Source organism: Phalacrocorax carbo, chromosome 19 (assembly GCF_963921805.1).
Source record: "Phalacrocorax carbo chromosome 19, bPhaCar2.1, whole genome shotgun sequence".
Lineage (NCBI taxonomy): Eukaryota > Metazoa > Chordata > Aves > Suliformes > Phalacrocoracidae > Phalacrocorax > Phalacrocorax carbo.
In genome coordinates this window covers 3,605,384-3,621,964 of record NC_087531.1, presented here as the reverse complement: position 1 = coordinate 3,621,964, position 16,581 = coordinate 3,605,384, and the positions used below count along the sequence as shown (strand labels likewise).

General features: G+C 49.0%; 1 long non-coding RNA gene across 3 annotated transcripts; it reads left to right on the top strand.

The window, feature by feature from the left end:
• Positions 1-271: 271 nt before the first annotated feature.
• LOC135316287 (uncharacterized) lies at positions 272-15,392 on the top strand. Of its 3 annotated transcripts, XR_010375697.1 has the most exons (4): positions 324-517; positions 10,048-10,115; positions 11,635-11,759; positions 15,188-15,392. It is a non-coding gene; the product is annotated as an uncharacterized LOC135316287 (long non-coding RNA). The 3 variants fall into 3 exon arrangements; XR_010375696.1 differs by lacking the exon at positions 10,048-10,115 and having other exon boundaries at positions 327-517; XR_010375698.1 differs by lacking the exons at positions 10,048-10,115; positions 11,635-11,759 and having other exon boundaries at positions 272-517.
• Positions 15,393-16,581: the final 1,189 nt, after the last annotated feature.

Below are 16,581 nucleotides of genomic sequence, written 5' to 3'. Positions count from 1 at the left end.
TGAAAATTTAAAGAACCTCACTTTTAATAAAACTTACTTTTCATTTTATAATTTTATAGCTCATCTCTTGATTTGGGGCTAAAAGGGACAGAGGAGAGGTTTTCACATGTCTTTGAACTGCAGGACTTGCCAGTACTTGATTCTGATCCAACTTGCTATATAAGGATTAGAACATTACATTAAAGTCCATGAAGCCTTGGGGCTTGTTTGCTTCACATTGCTGTTAAACGTCCTGGTGTTGTACTCTCTGCCTGCAGCTGGCAGGAGAGGACTCTGGAAGCAACCTTTGCACTGTGCATCAGCTGAACGTGCTGGGGACAACCCTAATCAATAGCTGGGGGCAAAGTCCTCTTCCCTAGAGCAGGAAGAAGCAGATCTGTAAGTGACCCAAGACCATCAATGGAAAAATTCAAATGCTTCGGGTTTTCTTTTCTTCCACAGACCTCTTTCAGTCTGGCGATTGGTAGAGAAAGGAGAGCTGCAGACCAGACAGCCCCAGGAAGGAAGCTCTTGGAAGGTACCTGTGGGAGGCAGATGCAGAAATTAGATGAAAGAGGTTGTGCTGCTGGTGTGAACGCCCAGATATTGCCTTGGTCCTTTGTTAAGGCAGGACAGGACTCTGGTAGCCCTGAGGCTTACTATGTAGATGGGTCATGGGCTCTAGATCCTCCTCGCTTGGGCAACTCTGTCTCTGAGGGCCCAGACAAAGCTCCCTCTTTGTGCTGGTTGCCACTTGCTGGAATGGCTCCTGGGGACATTCTTACTTTTCCTACAAAGATCCATTGTCAGTGACTGCTCAAAATTTGCCCTGCAGGACAAAGAGACTGGCAGCATTGCAGTCTCCCCTCCAGCCCCTGATCTATCCCACTTCCTCTGCTCCCAAGACTTAGCATCCCTGCGGCACTGCTCATGTGTGAGAGCCCCCTCTGCCTCAACCCCCTACCCAAGGACAGTCTCCAGAGCATCAGCAAGGACTGTCACATAAATACCCAGGAAAAAGAAAGCAGGGGGCTCATTTGGAGGTGAAGGATGGATATTCTCTACTATTATCACCAGCATCTGCCCTTTCTGAACAAGGGAACCCTCCCCCAGTCAGCCTTTTCACCAGTGCGCTGAAGGCGGCCATGCTCTGCTTTGTTTGCCTGACACCCTGCGATGGCTGCAGAGTCCCATTCTCCCCTCTTCCTCCCTCCACTCCCCATACAGCCTGCAATGGCTGTTACAAGAGAGAGGAGCTCAGAGCACCATCGAGCAGGAGAGCTGACAATCAGGGCTGGGAGATGACGCAGCCTTGCACAGTACCCCCCCAATTAGCCATTCATTTCTGCTACCTCCGAAATGGGGAGCACAGCCCTTGTGCTGGGAGATAAGACAAGAACGGCTTCAATAGCACTGATTTAAATTAGGTCAGGCTAGCTTTTGTGTGGCAGGGACCACACAATAGCAGTCACACGACTGTGGAGGGGAGCAGCATAAAGGAAAAGAGGCCAAGCAAGTGGCACAGATGCTGGGAGTTGGTGGGTGCTGGGAGATGAGGGGTGTATGTACGTGAGTGATAGCAGAGGGGCAGACGCTCCAACCAGCGCGTGATGCTAATACATAAAAGGGGGCGCATGGTCAGCGGGGGACAGAGAGGTCAAATACTGTCTCTGCAGAAACAAAATTAGCAGCTAGTTCTGCCACACCACGGGGTGCAAGAGCACAGCTGTGCATCCTTGCAAACTGTTCTTTTATCATAACTGGTTACGAGGCAAAGGGGTGACAATGACGTTAACCTGTAACATCTTCCCTGGGCACTGCTGCAAGCCCTGTCAATCTTACAGGGGAAGAGGGGGACAGAGACCCTCTGGGACCTTTGTACTAAGGGACTTACGTCTTGTACCTCAGGCCCAGGGACACTGCTCTTCCTCTTGGCAAAAACTAAAATAAATTGCAAAGGGACAGTAGTTTTTCTGGAGCACACAGCAAGTCAGGGTACGGTAAGCGTGGTGAAGCTCCAGAGACCTGGGCTGCAATCCCCAGCACTGGCCAGGGTTTGCAATTTCTTTCCCCTCATAAGTTCATGAGAAGTCCACACCCAGCCTGAACGGCTAATGTGCTATGAAATCCTACGCTCGGTTCTTTATCGATTGGTGGTGGGCTTGGGGAAAAACCACCGACTCCTTCAAAATGATCTCTTAACCCAGGTTCTCAAAGACACCTGAGCGTCTGACTGCCTTCAGAGAGAGGTCCTGGAGACAGTTGCCCAGGAGAATAGGAGCACTGGAGACTAGCCCCAGTTTTTACCCCAGTATCATTAATATTAGCATTGCTGTTATTACAATAGTTATGCAGATGCTCATGTTTATCTGGCAATGGCAGAACACGAGAGCAGCATGTTTAGCAATAACCATGTGCTCAGAGCTATCAGTAAGAGCCTGATCTTTGCAGGCTGGGATGAGCAAGCTGTTGTCATGGTCTAAATGAGTTTATCCAGGTAAGTCCATATGCAAAGGAAGGTCAGGCAAGTTTAAAAGCAAGAGTTCACCCCCTGTAAGTCTCCCAGGGAGAAACTGCTCTCATTGAATTGTCTTTTGAGAAAATATGGGTGTGGAAAAGTTGAAAGATATAATCAGCCATTTAATACGGTGTTCTTCAGCCTTTTTGAACCAAAGGAACCTGATATTCTTTGGCAGCTGCAAGAAAAAGTTGTAAGCAAAGACAACACTATCATTTAAGCAAAATGTTTATTGTATTACAAAGTCATAATTTTCTTGCTAGAATTATGAGCATTACAGTTCCAACTACTGATAGTAAAAAAGTGGGTGAGCCAAAGAACTGAGCATGCCAGCCAGTGCCAAAAGGAGAAAACTAGGTTAAACTTTGAATTATCAGCTATTCTTATTCTTCTTCATTTGTTAGTTCACATATGAATGACTTTTTTTAAAACCCAAGACAACTTCAAGTCATTCTGTGGGTCATTTTCTGACCCCCAATGGCCTACGCAGTTCACAGGGTCATTTAAACACACCTGCGTACACAGACAGTAGAATATTTAGTGGTCAGAAGCTGATATTGGAAAGATACACACTAAAACTAAGTTGTCCTTTTTTAACAGTAAGTGTAATTAAGCACTAAAATAGCACCTGTTGGAGGGGGGTGGCCCTGAAGGCATCAAGCCAAAATGAGAACGTTGCTAAAAGGTGTGCTCGTGTTCAGCCAGATGGTCAGGGCTTTGATGCATGAAGCACCAAGTGAAATTATCTACCCCGTTTATGCAGGAAGCCCATCTGGAGCAACCACAATAGCCCTAATTTCTCACAAAATACAACTATATGGTTGCTAGTTTTCACTGCTCTGCTATTTGGCGTATTTTTAGCCTTTTACTTGTGAGAACACAACTAAACACAACAACAAAGTCCCGCTTTGGTTTTCTTTGTGGTTTACTTTCTAAAGGCCCTGCCCACGCTGCAGTAAAGACTGGAGGCGCCCAGGTGCCACAAGCGTTTTAACTGTGGTAGCACAAAAATCTGCGTTAGTTGGTTAGTTCTGCTACTTTACTCTGCTCACTTGCCTCTGCCTCTGGTGCCTCTCCCTGCACGTGGTGCAGTATGGAGGCAGAAGAGGCAAGACTCCTGCTCTTACAGAAAACTTACAGATGTGATCTCTGTGGATTCCAAACAAGAAGACATAAAAATGATATATAATCATGTTAATAGCACACATATTCCTATATAGATATATAAAAATAAATCTGAACTATACAATTAGGTATCTATCGCTATAGATCATTATTCTCAAGCAAATGGCATGAGCTGGGATGTTCCTGAGTTGCAATTTTGTAAATCCTGGTGTTACTGAGATGGACTCTATAACCTGAAATTCTCATTCGAGTCCTTCAGCTCTCCAGCAACCCAAAAACCACTGCAGAAACAAATATGCTTTGTAGAAGGCTAGTTTATTCCCTAGATATTTATTTCCTGGCTTGGATTGGGGTATTTTTTATTATTTTTGTTTTGTTTATTCTTCTTTTATCAGCTCCAGCTGAGACAGGAGAGGGTGGGAGGAGGGTTTTGTTCCTCTGGAGATAACAGAAGGCTGTGTCTGTGCAGCCATGGTGACAAGATCCAGGGTGCTTTCTGGCTTCCAAGCAATTTACTCCCCACCCCTGGCTCCCAAGTAAAAGTGGGGCAGAGAGAGAGGAGCTTTTGTTTCTCAAGTGCTTCAGCTGTTGCTACTAATTAAGCAAAGAGCTCTAGTGCCTTCCCACCTCCTAAGTCTAAGGAGGATCTAGTTGGGGTGAAAGGAGAGTCAAGAGGCTGTGCGGCTGTTTCTCAGCACCCTGCTCTCACTATAAGGCTCTTCTGCTTCATCCTTGCTCTGGCACAGCCTTGCTGGGTGACCTGTGACCAGCCCTATGCCTCGGATTCCCTGGCTGCAGGGGGGAAGAAATGAGAGACCAAGCTCAGCATGAGGCCAGATGGAAACTACCACCCTGTTGTTCAAGGTGTTATTATTGGTTTAATGCAATATGTTCCCAGCTTCTCAGACACGCTGGCTATCAGCAGATTACTCTTTCCTTCTCCAGCCTTGCCTGGATGTCATCCCCTTCTCTCCCTGAGATGCCAGCCCCTTCCCTGAGCTCTAACAGGTTTTCTGCAACCTCCCCAGGGTGTCTCTTTTTAGCCCTCTCCAGCATCACCAGAGCGTGCTGGAGGAACCAGATGGACTGTCAACAGCCAGGTACCAGGCAAACAGCCTTTGCACAGGGCAGGTGTGGTTTTTTTTGGACAAGGGGAGCGGTGTGGGTAGAGGGCAGAGTTTGCTGCAGCTGTGGGGGCTGCAGGGGAACCACACAGCCTCTGCCCAGTTCTGCAACAGGGAACACATACTGTACCAAAGCATTGCACCCAAGTGGGAAGGACTGCAGAGAGGAAAAGGGGGGGGGGGGGGGGGGGGGAATTAATGTAGGGAATAGGAATGCTGCAGGAATCCAACAGCCCACAGGATTGAGGTCCAAGCCCTGGCTCAGCTCTGCAAGATGCCCAGTCACCAAGGACTGAAGTAGCAATCAAGGTCACAGCTGCTCCTCTGTGCCCATTGAACTCAGCTGGATATCTTCAGCCCAGGATCTTGCAGGGAGAAATTTAGGGCCTCACTGAGGAACAGATGGTCTCCCCCTTGGGCCCCATCTGCCAGGCAACACTGGAGCAGTTGGTCTCCACAGTGCTGAGCAGAATCTTGTTTACTTTCCCCTCATGTCAGCAAGGTGATATGTAGGGTAACCAAACCCTGCTGTTACAGGCCTGGATTTCCAGGAGTGGCCAGGAACTCAAAGGTGCAAGTGTGTAACCCAGGAGCCATCTCTGAGAGGCCCAGGTGATGTGGCATCAACCAGCCCTGATCCAAGTCAGAGTCCAGCCTGAGAACAGGGCTGTAGTTGCAAAGGGTCAGGATGTTTTTGGGAAGCCCTTGATCCATGTGCAGGAAGAAAGCACGTAGGCTAAAGGAGAAATCTGGAGTAAAGTTTGATAAGGGGCAGCCTGCAGGAGCGGGGCCAGGAGCTATAGGCATGTGAGCCTTGTCCGTGATGGATTGGTTAGTGCCTGGACCACTGAGAAACACACAGTGTGTTTGGTGGAGGTCTTTGCCACTGACCTTACCTGGAGCCAAGTTCTGAGCATGTGTTCACAGTTCCTGAACTGAGGGAGGAGGAATAACAAGGTAGCAGCCTGCCTCCTGCGACCTGTGATTTTCAGGGTGTCTTGGTCATCTGGAAATCCTAGTGAGCTCAGCTTACTCAACCTCAGTATTTCTAGCCAGGCAGAAAGCTGGGGGCTGCTCTGGAAAAGTTCAGCCTTAATGCTCAGAAATCTCTACTAGAAATCCTTGTCAGCGGGAAAGCCAGAGCCTGAACTGGCCCTCATGGTGGACTCTTCCCTCTTCTTCCCTAGGCAGAAGGGGTTGGAGAGATGGACCAGTATCTTACAGCTGCTCCTCTGTCCCTGCTTAGGGCGTAAACAGTCTCCGTCCACCAGGGATGTGGAGAAGCATCTCTAGACAATATTAAACACACATAAAAATAGCAAGTGAGACCGGCTCCCCTTTAGCAGCAGTCACCAAGTTTGCTGCAGCATGGCTGATAAAAGAACTTTGCTTATTCTTTTCTGAAGCCCGGTATCAAGGGCTGCAGAGGATATCACGCATCCGTGCACTAGCACATGTTTTCCAGAGACCTTGTCCCCAGAAGTCAGGCTGGTGAGGTCCTGCTCTCTTAGGTTGCCAGGTTAGGCTGTCAGTACTCTAATGGTGCTTGGTGAGCAGAGGGCACAGAGCATTACTTTATCCCCTCCCCTGAGGGTTCCCATCCATAGAGGCTCCGGCGCAGGATGCTGCCTATGTCAGCTCTGCAGTAATCAGCCCAGAGGCAGAAAGTGGAAACTTTCTGGTTGCAGCCACTTAGTTTCATTAGAAGCATCAAAAGAGAAAACAGGCCTCAGGTGGGGCAGTGAGAGGCAGAGACATGCAAGAGGTGGGGGAGAGGGGATCTGCAGTTTTGTTTTGCGTGTCAGTTAGGAGGTAAGCTTCAGCTAAGGACGGGAGAAGAGAGGTAGGAAAGGGGCAGAGAGACAGCCTGAAGCTAGGGCCTGTCACCGATATCGTTCAAAGAGCTGTCAGGAGATCATACAGCACTGTAAAACCTGCTCTAACTCTGTTTCACGAGACCAGAAATAGGTTTGAGCTGAAGCCCCATCCTGTTGCCCTAAGGCTCCCTCCCTGCCTCACATCCCTTCTGGAAGAATACTGTCTGAATTTCTTTTTAAAAACCTTATGCACTGGAAATTGTATCCCCTTCCCAGGGCTCTACTCCAGGACTTAATTGTCCCTATCACTGCAAAGAATTTTCCCTGATGTCTAGCCAAAGTCTTCCTCGTTCAACACAAACATGATAGTGTTCAGAGGTAGAATATTAAGGCCTGGAGTCACTACCATAATAATGTATTGATTTCAGTGAAGCTGAGCTCAATGGAGAGGAGTCCGCCCAGCCTTGCTCCATCCCCCTTGTGCCCCAAGAGGATGTTTTGTGTTAGACTAAATGCCTCTGTAAGTGCCTCTCAGCTTTGCACTCAATGTGAGCCATTCTGCATAGACACATTGAAGCAGGCAGGGCACAGGATCAGGCCTGTAATCACATTTCCTTTTGGCAGTAGGTGTTTTATCAGCCTTGGTCTCCCTGGGCAGTTTGAACTGTCTGGCTGTAGGTTCTCCTGGGCAGACCTGACAGCCCAGCCAGGCTGGAGTTCTTCTGCCAGCAGCAGCCTTCAACCCCTCACCTCCCATTTCATTCATTTCCTCACCCAACAGCAGAAATGAATCCAGCTGCACACCTCTAAGCCCTATTTCTCTGCTTAGATTTTTCACTAAGCCATCTCAAATAAAGCAACACAGGCACCCCAGTGACTTTGGGGAGGCTTTGGGAGTGGGACAGAGCTGTGCACGGCTGGTAGGCAGGTAGTGGTTGGAGGTTTGCTTGCTGACCAGAGGCAGCAGCTGGGATCTTGAATCAGAGAAGATCCATCATTTGATGACTGTCTCTTGTGGTTAATTCTGCCCCACAATATCTCCATAGCTGAATCCTGCATCCAGCTCCCCTTCCTCCATGGGTAGCAGCATCTCTACCCTTCTTTCCAGCTGGGAGAGGAATCTCTTTGGCTAGAAGGGGAGCACAGGTGTTAACAAGATGCTGTACATCATAAAGACCAACATCTGCATCTCTAGTTCTCGCTGCCTCTGCAACAGCTTTCCATAAGATTGAAAAGGAGAGCTGAAGGTTTGACGATGGCCATGACATAGCAGAGGTGTGACTGAGCTTGTAGTTGAATTAGAATTACTGAAATAGAAGGCAAGGCTCAGAGTGCCGTTGTTAAATACCACAGTAGCTCCTGGATTCTGCTCCTGTTTCCACCAGTGACCCTGGCCAGATTCAAGGCCTTTGTATTTCTCTCTGTTCTGTAGGAAAGTAGGGATCTGGAGCCAGGGAACAGCAGCTGTTTTGACAAATAAGGCAGGAAATAGTGGCCAAGGTGTCCCAGAAGAACAGAACCCAGATTCCTGCAGTCCCACTCATGAAAAAATGTTGTCCCTTGTTTCTGGTCCGTGCCCAGTTTGTGGACACAGATGGTCTATTATTCCCACACGGATGAGTGGTTGTTTTTATGTGTGCTCCTGTCCACGAGCCGCGCACCTCTCAGTTAGAAGGGTTTGTTTATTAGCCTTGGAGGTTTCAGCAGAAATAATCATGTTTGGAGACACCTGCACCATTCTCCAACGGGCTCTGCCCTGAGATAAAGAGGGGCCTGGACAGGGAGCCCAGTCAGCCAGGAGATGGAGCAGTTTGCCTCCTCAGCATGGTGCAAGCAGGGGACTGGGGAGAGAAAGCCTGGGCCCTTAGCAGGGCTCTTCTCTTTGATGAAGCAGATGTGACTGCTTTGTTATGCCACAACCGCTGTGTGTTTGCGGAGAAGCAAAAAGGCTCACGGATTTGTGGCTCGGGGCTGGGACATGGGGCCTTTAATTTTTTTCAAGGGCCCTCGAGGAAGATCTTGTTGTACCTTCTTGGAATTAATTCTGCCAATCCCAGTCTGGTCACAGACTCCCCATGCTGGAGTTCAAGAGATGCCTTCCATTTTCTTTCTTCTGTCCGGGACAATTGATATCCTGGGATGGAGCTGCATCACCAGCCAGGGTCTGATTCTAGTGAAGGCTAGACGGGTTCTCCACGTCAACCTGCAGCAGCAGCTGGCTGACAGCTTTGTCCCATTCCCCGACGCACACCCTTGTCCCCCAAGCCCAAGGACCCCCCTCTGTGCCCCTTCGGCAGAAAGTGCTGTTCAGTTTGGGGCTACCTGCTGGCACAACAAAGCTGTTTTGTTCTTGGCTGAGCGCTCGGCATCTGAGCTCTCATGTGGTTGGAGCCCGCTTTTTTGCAAGAATGAAAACACTGGATTAATGAGCTGCTTGTGGCTAATGTGCAGGGTTTCTCAGAACTGGCGCTATTAGAACCCAGCATCATGTAGGAGGTAAATGGCAGCACATGGTGAATAAAGCAGTGATATAATAGGTTTAAGTAGTCCATTTCCCTTTGGAGTGTTACTGATAACATGCCCAAATGCATACAAGACCATTACCTTAATGAATAAGACCGCTCTCTGGCAGAGCACACACTGCAGCTCCTCACAAGGGGTTTATTTTTCATCATTTTCATCCAAAAAAAAGCCTTGGGTGTTTGAGTTGGAGTGGGGTGCAGGGAGGGTAGGACAGAGACAAAGGGGAAGAGAAGGGCAGAAGAGAAGAAATATGGATGAGAGTAGAAGGGGAAGGGAAATGAGGAAGGGACATGAATAAATGCAGAACAGGCATGTTGCGGTTTGGACCAATACGGTCTCTGGGAACCCCAGTAAGAGGAACTCGTACATACACACACAGAGAACAATTACCAGACATTTGATCTTGTATATTGGATGGGACACGTCTTTCTTTGGAAGCATCATTGTCCACTGCCAGAAGCAAAGTACTACAGGACGGACATCAATGGGCCACTATTCTCTGTGTTCACCATTCAATGACCAAGCATTGCCTTTTGCCTCAGGTAGTCCCAGGCGGTTCAGAATTATCATCAGTTTATGGTAATTCTACCTACATCAGTGGAGTTTCTCAGGACTTAGCCTCTCCGATCAGCACTGTGCTCACTAATTGCCAGCCTAATTCTGCACTAGTTAAGCATCTGTCAGCTTGTTGGAGATGCTCCATACTGACACCGCTGCAGGTGGGAGCAGAATTTGCCTCTACACCTTTCCTCATACGCAGTTTACTTTTCTCCTGGGACGGGCATGTGGAGCAGCATTGCCTGAAAAATCTCTTCAAAGCACAATGACCAAATGTTTTCTGAATTTGCTTCTAACTGGTGTGGTGGGATCTGAATCAGACTGCCTTGTTAACACAGTAATATGTACTCTTGTGCCAGCTAAAGCCTCATTTTCGCCACCTTCTTCTGGAATCTCTCTGCAGAGGGGACACTGGATTCAAACGCAGTGTTAAATGACCCTAAATTAACTGCTTGGGATTCACCATATGAGGTGAGTTCCACAGAGGTGTAATTCTGTTAGGACGTAGGGGCAAGAGCATCTAATTTGTAGCAGAATAAATAAGATGAGGATCTCTAAGGATCAGGGTTCCTAAATGATTGATTATTAAGACCTCCCTAAAAGCCTAAATTGGTGATTCACGATATGTTTAGGAATATAAACATGGTCTGACTGATCCACAGCAGACACGCCCTTATCCCAGTGTACCGGCCCTGGTAGTAAAGTAGAGGAAGATGCTCAGGACAGTGTACAAGGGTATATAAGGCCTCTCCTACCCATAGTTCTGTAGCTTCCAGCAATCTGCGAGGACTGCCTGGACGTTGCATCCAGACTATTAAGTTTAATCGCCATTGATAGACCAAGCCTCCATAAACTTGTCTAAAACCTTTTGAACCTATTTATACTTTCAGTCTACACAATATCCTGTGGCAAATGAGCTCCAAAATTTAATTATGTGCTGTGTGAAAAAGCACTTCTTTTTGCTTGTTTTAAACTTGCCTGGTAATTTCACTGGGGCACCAACTTCTCGTATTGTGAGATACAGCATCTAAAATATTTAAGGGACATAGAATCCCAGATTTTTTTGAAAAGTCATCTGATTTTGACTTCTAAGTGTTAAAAACATTTCTGAAAATGGAACATAGGCTCTACTTTTAATGTTTATGAAAATATTGCCTCCAGTGGTCTTGTTTGCTCTTCAGCTTGTTTTTATTTATTTTGTCTTTTCCTTTAACCTCTGCTTACAAGCTGCTCTAGCCCCTGACAGATCCACTTCTCAAGCTTCTTGTTTACTCAGTTAGCACGGGCTTTATTTTTACAATATTCTCCTTTTAACTGCTTCAGCTGAGAGTCTATTGCTCGAGACAAACTCAACCAAGGACAGGCAAGTTTGTCTGAATGACCTCTTTCTCCTCATTATATTTGTGATGGTCTCAATGTCACAAGTTCAAGTACATGCACACGGGGTTTAATATAACACAGAGATAAAGGCAGGGAGATAGACTTCCACACTCTCCCCTGAGGCATGAACATACTCTACTTGATTGTGCCTTTTGCAGACACCTCATTAAAAGTGTGTTCATTACACATAAACATAGCCTTGCACTTTCGCAGGCGTGCATGCTCACACACATAATTTGAACCCGGTGAGAGACAGCTCGCCCTGACACAAACATGCCTGATGCCTTACGTACGCTCGTGCAGAGACCTTGGCTCTAACAAGCAGTTGTTCATTCATAGCCTTTTCTGCCCTCCATGGAGTTGTATCTTCCTGGCTGCATTGTTAACTTAGACTCTTATATGCAGTTTTGAACATGCTTCCTCTTGCTTAAGCCTTCGAGCTTAGTCCAAATAACATTTCTTCTCCGTAAATACACCTCCTGTATCAAATGGTCTGGTGTGGCATAAAACTGAGTTAAGAGGCAGAGGAACCAGGCCCTTTGAATCTTTCTCTTCCATCATGGAAATTCAGTTTGCTACATGAAGCCATTCACATCTTATATTCTTGCAGGCACATGCTCTACTCTGGAAGATTAGATAAAAGACAGTGGATAAGCATCTCGTGAAAGCAGTTTGATCCAGAGAGTTAGCAAGGATGCGTTACCCTCCCAGGGAAAAGGAGAAAGATTTTGGAAGGTAAAAGGGGTGTGAGGAAACCGAGCATGTTTGAGACATGTTTCCCTGAGCGTTCATGTCCTTCAGCAACACAAACCATTGTGTCAGCGGGGATAGATCAGTGTTGCTCTAGAAAAATCAGTTGAATGACACTGCCTTTCTGCTGCCAAGGATCAGGCGTATGTGAGATTTGAATGGAAGGTCTCCTGGCACAGCACTGTCAACCTCTGGAGCCTCATTGCAGCTAATGCTTACCCCACGACTAACAGACCTGGAGCAGCATTAACAAGCTTGGGAAGTTACTGTGAAAGTACAGTGCAGATGTACACCCTCCATCATAGTGAAAGGGAAAAGAGGAAAGACAGGCTGTTGTAAGACTGCCTAATATATTTGGAAGACTGACATTACAGAACAGCGCTGCTTGCCAAGTCAACTGCATTTGCTAGTTTAGGGACTTTATTTTTACTGCCAAGAACTGCTGGCCTGTGTGCATGTGTATAGCACATGCTAGGCTTGTGAGACAATGCAGATACAACCCCTGCAGCTGCAAGAAAGGGGAGAAGGGAGGAGGGGGTGCACGCTAGCAGAAGTCCTCGTCAGAGGTGTGGGGTGTGCTGGTGGACACCGAATGTATGTTTACGGGTGCACGCACAGGAAGCGATCCTGAGATGTGCATCACTGGCCACGTGCTGGAGGTGAGGGTGCAGATTGCGGGGAGCGTGGAATAAAAGTGTGAGTGTGTGTGCACATGCAGAAGGGTGTCTCCATCTGTGTGCAAACAAGCAGGAACATCTACAAACAAGGATGTGAGTGTAAGTCTGCAGAAGTGTGTGCGCAGAGGGAGATGCCTGCAAGTAGTGCAGAGTGTGTGCACGTGTAAGGACGTGTGTCAGGAGGGGAGGTGTGAAGAGCAGCTGTGTATGTGGAAGCCACCATGGCTGTGTGTAGGCAGCACTCTGCCTGCGTGTGCGGGGAGAGGGATTTGGGGGAGGGAGATGAGATTGGTCTACGTGGGAGCTCTGTGCCAGTCCACATAGGTAGGCTGGATCTGTGCTTGCGGTGGTGAAAAGGTTTCTAGGGGATTGGATCTCTGTCTATAAAGGTCTCTGTAATATGAGAGAGAGTTTTTAAACGCATTCAGGAAAGGGGTCTCAAATGTGTGCTACAGCTCCTCTGTGAAAGAGGAAAATACACGGGGGCTGGGAGCGTGTCTCTGTGAGCACGTAACTGTTGTTTTGTTTGTGATGTGTCTTTGGTTTGATGGGGTGTATGTAGGATTGTGCATGAGTGATGCGCGCGTGGGCTGGGATAGGTGTGCAGCAGCTACAGCTGCGTGCGCAAGGGAGGGTGTGCAGGAGAGGACGGCGGGGAGGGCTGAGTAGAGGCAGTCCCGTGGCTCGGGGATTCAAGCACGCACCGCAGGGCTTTGTCCGAGCCGCTCTGCTGCGGAGCGTCACTAAATTCACTGCAGGTGCTTTCTATTTTGGGTGTTTCTCCATAAACCTTTGCTCCCGTCTTCTGCCCGGCTGGGCGTCAGGCCCTCCAAACTGCGGCTCTCCCGCACTTGTTGAGGAGCATCGGCAGGAGAAGGAGCGGTTCCCTTGGAAACCTCTGGATGCCCAGCAACAAGTCGCTGGCAGCTGCCATGTGACCAGGTGCATTAATCAGACATGTTGTATGAAGCAGGTCAGCTGGGGCCAAAGTCCAGCTCGCTCCCCCTTTGCTTCGTTGCTAATTACCGAGCTGTGAGGACTGCTCTGTGTAGGGGGTGGAAAACAACTTGAAATAATTAAATAAAACAGTGACCTTTCCTGTTGTGGCTTCTAAGTTCACCCCAGACTTTCTTCACGAGAAAAATCTGTCCAATCCCCTCTTCCACTGAAACGAACCTAGAATGCAAATGAGTGAGGCAGAGGAGTCTCCCAAGGTGGAAGAGCCAGAGAGAATGAATCTGCCGTAGATGCAGTGAGTTTCCAGGTCTCTCATTGCAATAAGCCATACATTTCAAATGCACCTTTGGAATGAGTGGCTCAGGCTTGAGACAGTTTGGCCTTGACTCAGGTACACCTCGTTCACAACTCGGATCCCTTTGTAAATCAAGTTTCTGAAGTCTTGGCTGAAATTGCTGGGCAAAATTACTGGTTAGATGGCACAGAGAGGACATTAGTACAAATTCCTGCCAGATACCTCTAAAAGAAGAGGTTACAGCTCTCGGGAAAACAGGCAGTGCCTGTACACTTGTTGTTGCTTGTGGACTCGCCACGGCTGCAAAATGGCTGCTCTTTGTAGATATGCAGCCGGAGGGTTTTATTCTTCATCATTCCTCATTAACCTTAGTGGGGCCTTTCTCCATTTGACTCAAGAGCAGATGACTCAAAGGCAGAAGCCAGAGGAAAATCAAAGATGGTTTTGTAGCTGCAGCTCTGGGCCAGGGGATAGCAGCAGTTACCAAATTACGACTGAACTGAGGGCAAATTGGGGGAGTCCTGGGAGGCAAATGAAGTAAAGGGAAAATTAAGGATGATGTTATTACCCAGCTGGGTAATAACAGCCATAAGCACTGGTCTCAGCCCCTTCCTCTGGATTTCCTTTCTAGTAGGATCTTCTGAGGGAATTAGGTACCCAAGTCTCACTGTCCTTTTGATGTATGTTCTGGAGGGACTTAGGCACCCCTCAGCACTTTCCGTAAGATGCCATTTACAGTTTCAGCTCCCGTCCTTTTCACGTTTCTCCCACATTCCTGCTTTGCCTGGATAAAGCCAGAGCAAAGGATTCCGGATCTGGCTCCTGAATGAAAATCTCTCACAGACACATGCTCAAGGCCAGGCACTAGCAAGGCTGTAACATCTCTTACCTGTACACCAGACTACATTCTTTGTGCTGTGACTAATGCATTGCAAGGTCACCGGGTACTGCTCAATCTCCATCTCCTCCTTCAAGAGATCAGCATTTGAGCCTCCCAGGGTATTCGCTGATTCCTGGTGACACACAGGTACATTCTGCTCAAAACTGTCTTTTATCTTAGGCGATAACAAAAAATGTCGCAGTGGCCGTTCAGATTCTCAGCTGATGTAAGCCAGGCAAAGGATTTGGCCCATCATCCACAATGGTACTGAAGACCAGGGAAAAAAAAAAAAAAAGAGTTGGGAACAGAGCACCTGGCTTTATTCTAATCGTGCTGTAATTTGAATAGCATCCAGTGCCACTTGAAAATGGGCTCCCTTCATGTCATCTGCTTTTAGATCCAGATCTTAAGAGCCCAGTATTTTCCCGCAGGAGATTCATTCATAGCAGGTAGCAAATTCCCCACATCAGATCTGAATGTGGATCTCAAGCATTACCTAGACCAAGCCTTTAACTTTGGACCATTTTGATTTCTATCTAATTAATGTTACAATCAATTATTATTCTTTCCTTTGGTATCACGTGATATTACGTCCTGTGCACAGGATATACCAGAAAACAAAGCTCAGCGTACAGACCACCTTGGACAACATAGGACAACAATCTTGAAGAATTGATGCCTGCAGCCTGTGTATTTGTGATCTAAGAGGCACAACACAAATCCATCCCAGCTGGCACCCCCCAGTCAAAGTCAGAAACATATGTGTGTTCCTGGACGTAAGGGTTAGAAAATAAATTTGGTTTCACTGGTGAGCTGTTTGTTCTTTGGCACACTTGAGGGAGTCACGGTCTGATCTCCTTGCACTGGGAACGCAAGAGAACCAAATGGATCTGACTCTGCAGTTCAGCTCGGTATCTCCGGGAAGAAATGGAGGGCTGGGTTTTTGTGCAAGCTCCAAAACCAGGATGATGATAAAGGCTGAGAAGTTGGGGTGAAACTTGGCTCGTCCATGGGGCTAGGAAATCAGAGGGTTACGAGCAACAAAGGCCGAGGGACACTATGGTAGGATGGAAAGAACAGGCTGGTTAGGGTTTGGTCCTGGGAGATATTGAGCAACTTACATCCGCAAAGCAAAGCGCGCAGGTCTTTGCTCAGGCTGAAGCACAGGCAGAATGTCGCTGCCTCTCCCGGCAGGCTGTCCCACCTGCGCGAAGCGTGTCCCCCTCGTGGGGGCAGCTCCTTCACCCGCTCCTCGCCGCTGCCCCCACGGACAGACCTGTTGCTGCCTGCCGTCTCTCCTCCGACCCGCCTTTACGCGAGGAGGAGACTTTTACGCTGAAGCGCAGGCAGCTCTCCATGATGTAATCTGTGCGATCTGTGCATTTGCAAGGAAAAGCAGCCTCCCGTTGGCCAAAGCGGAGAGTCCCCGCCTGGGCGCTCCTCCCGCCGCCCCCCCGGTGGCTCATAAAAGCCCCGAGGCAGAGGCAGGGCAGCTTTCCCAGCCCCTCTGCTTGCAAAGGTGACCCGGGGACAGGTGAGCTCCGGCGAGGGTGCGGAGGCAGGCTGGGCCGAGGGCGGGGAGGGCCGGGCTGAGCCGGGCGTGCTGCGGGTGCCCGGGGGGAGCCGAGGGGCGCCCCGGCCACCTGTGGAGCCGGTCCCGCCTCTGCCAGGGAGCCGGGGAGCTCCTCCGGCGGCCGGGCGGGGGGACCCCGGCCGGGGTCCGGGGGGCCGCAGTGCCCGGGGGTGGCCCTTGCTCTGGGGGGAGCCGGGGCAGAGGGAAGGGGAGCCGGGGGCAGGGCCGGGCTGCCGCAGCCGCCGATCAGCACCACGGACAGGGCCCGGGCGGCGCGGCCCGGCACCGACATTGAGCACCGGGCACCGAGCACCGGGCACTGGGTACCAGGCACCGGGCACTGAGCACCGGGCACTGAGTACAGGCACCGAGTACCGGCACTGAGCACCAGGCACCAGCACTGCGCAACGTGCACTGAATACCAG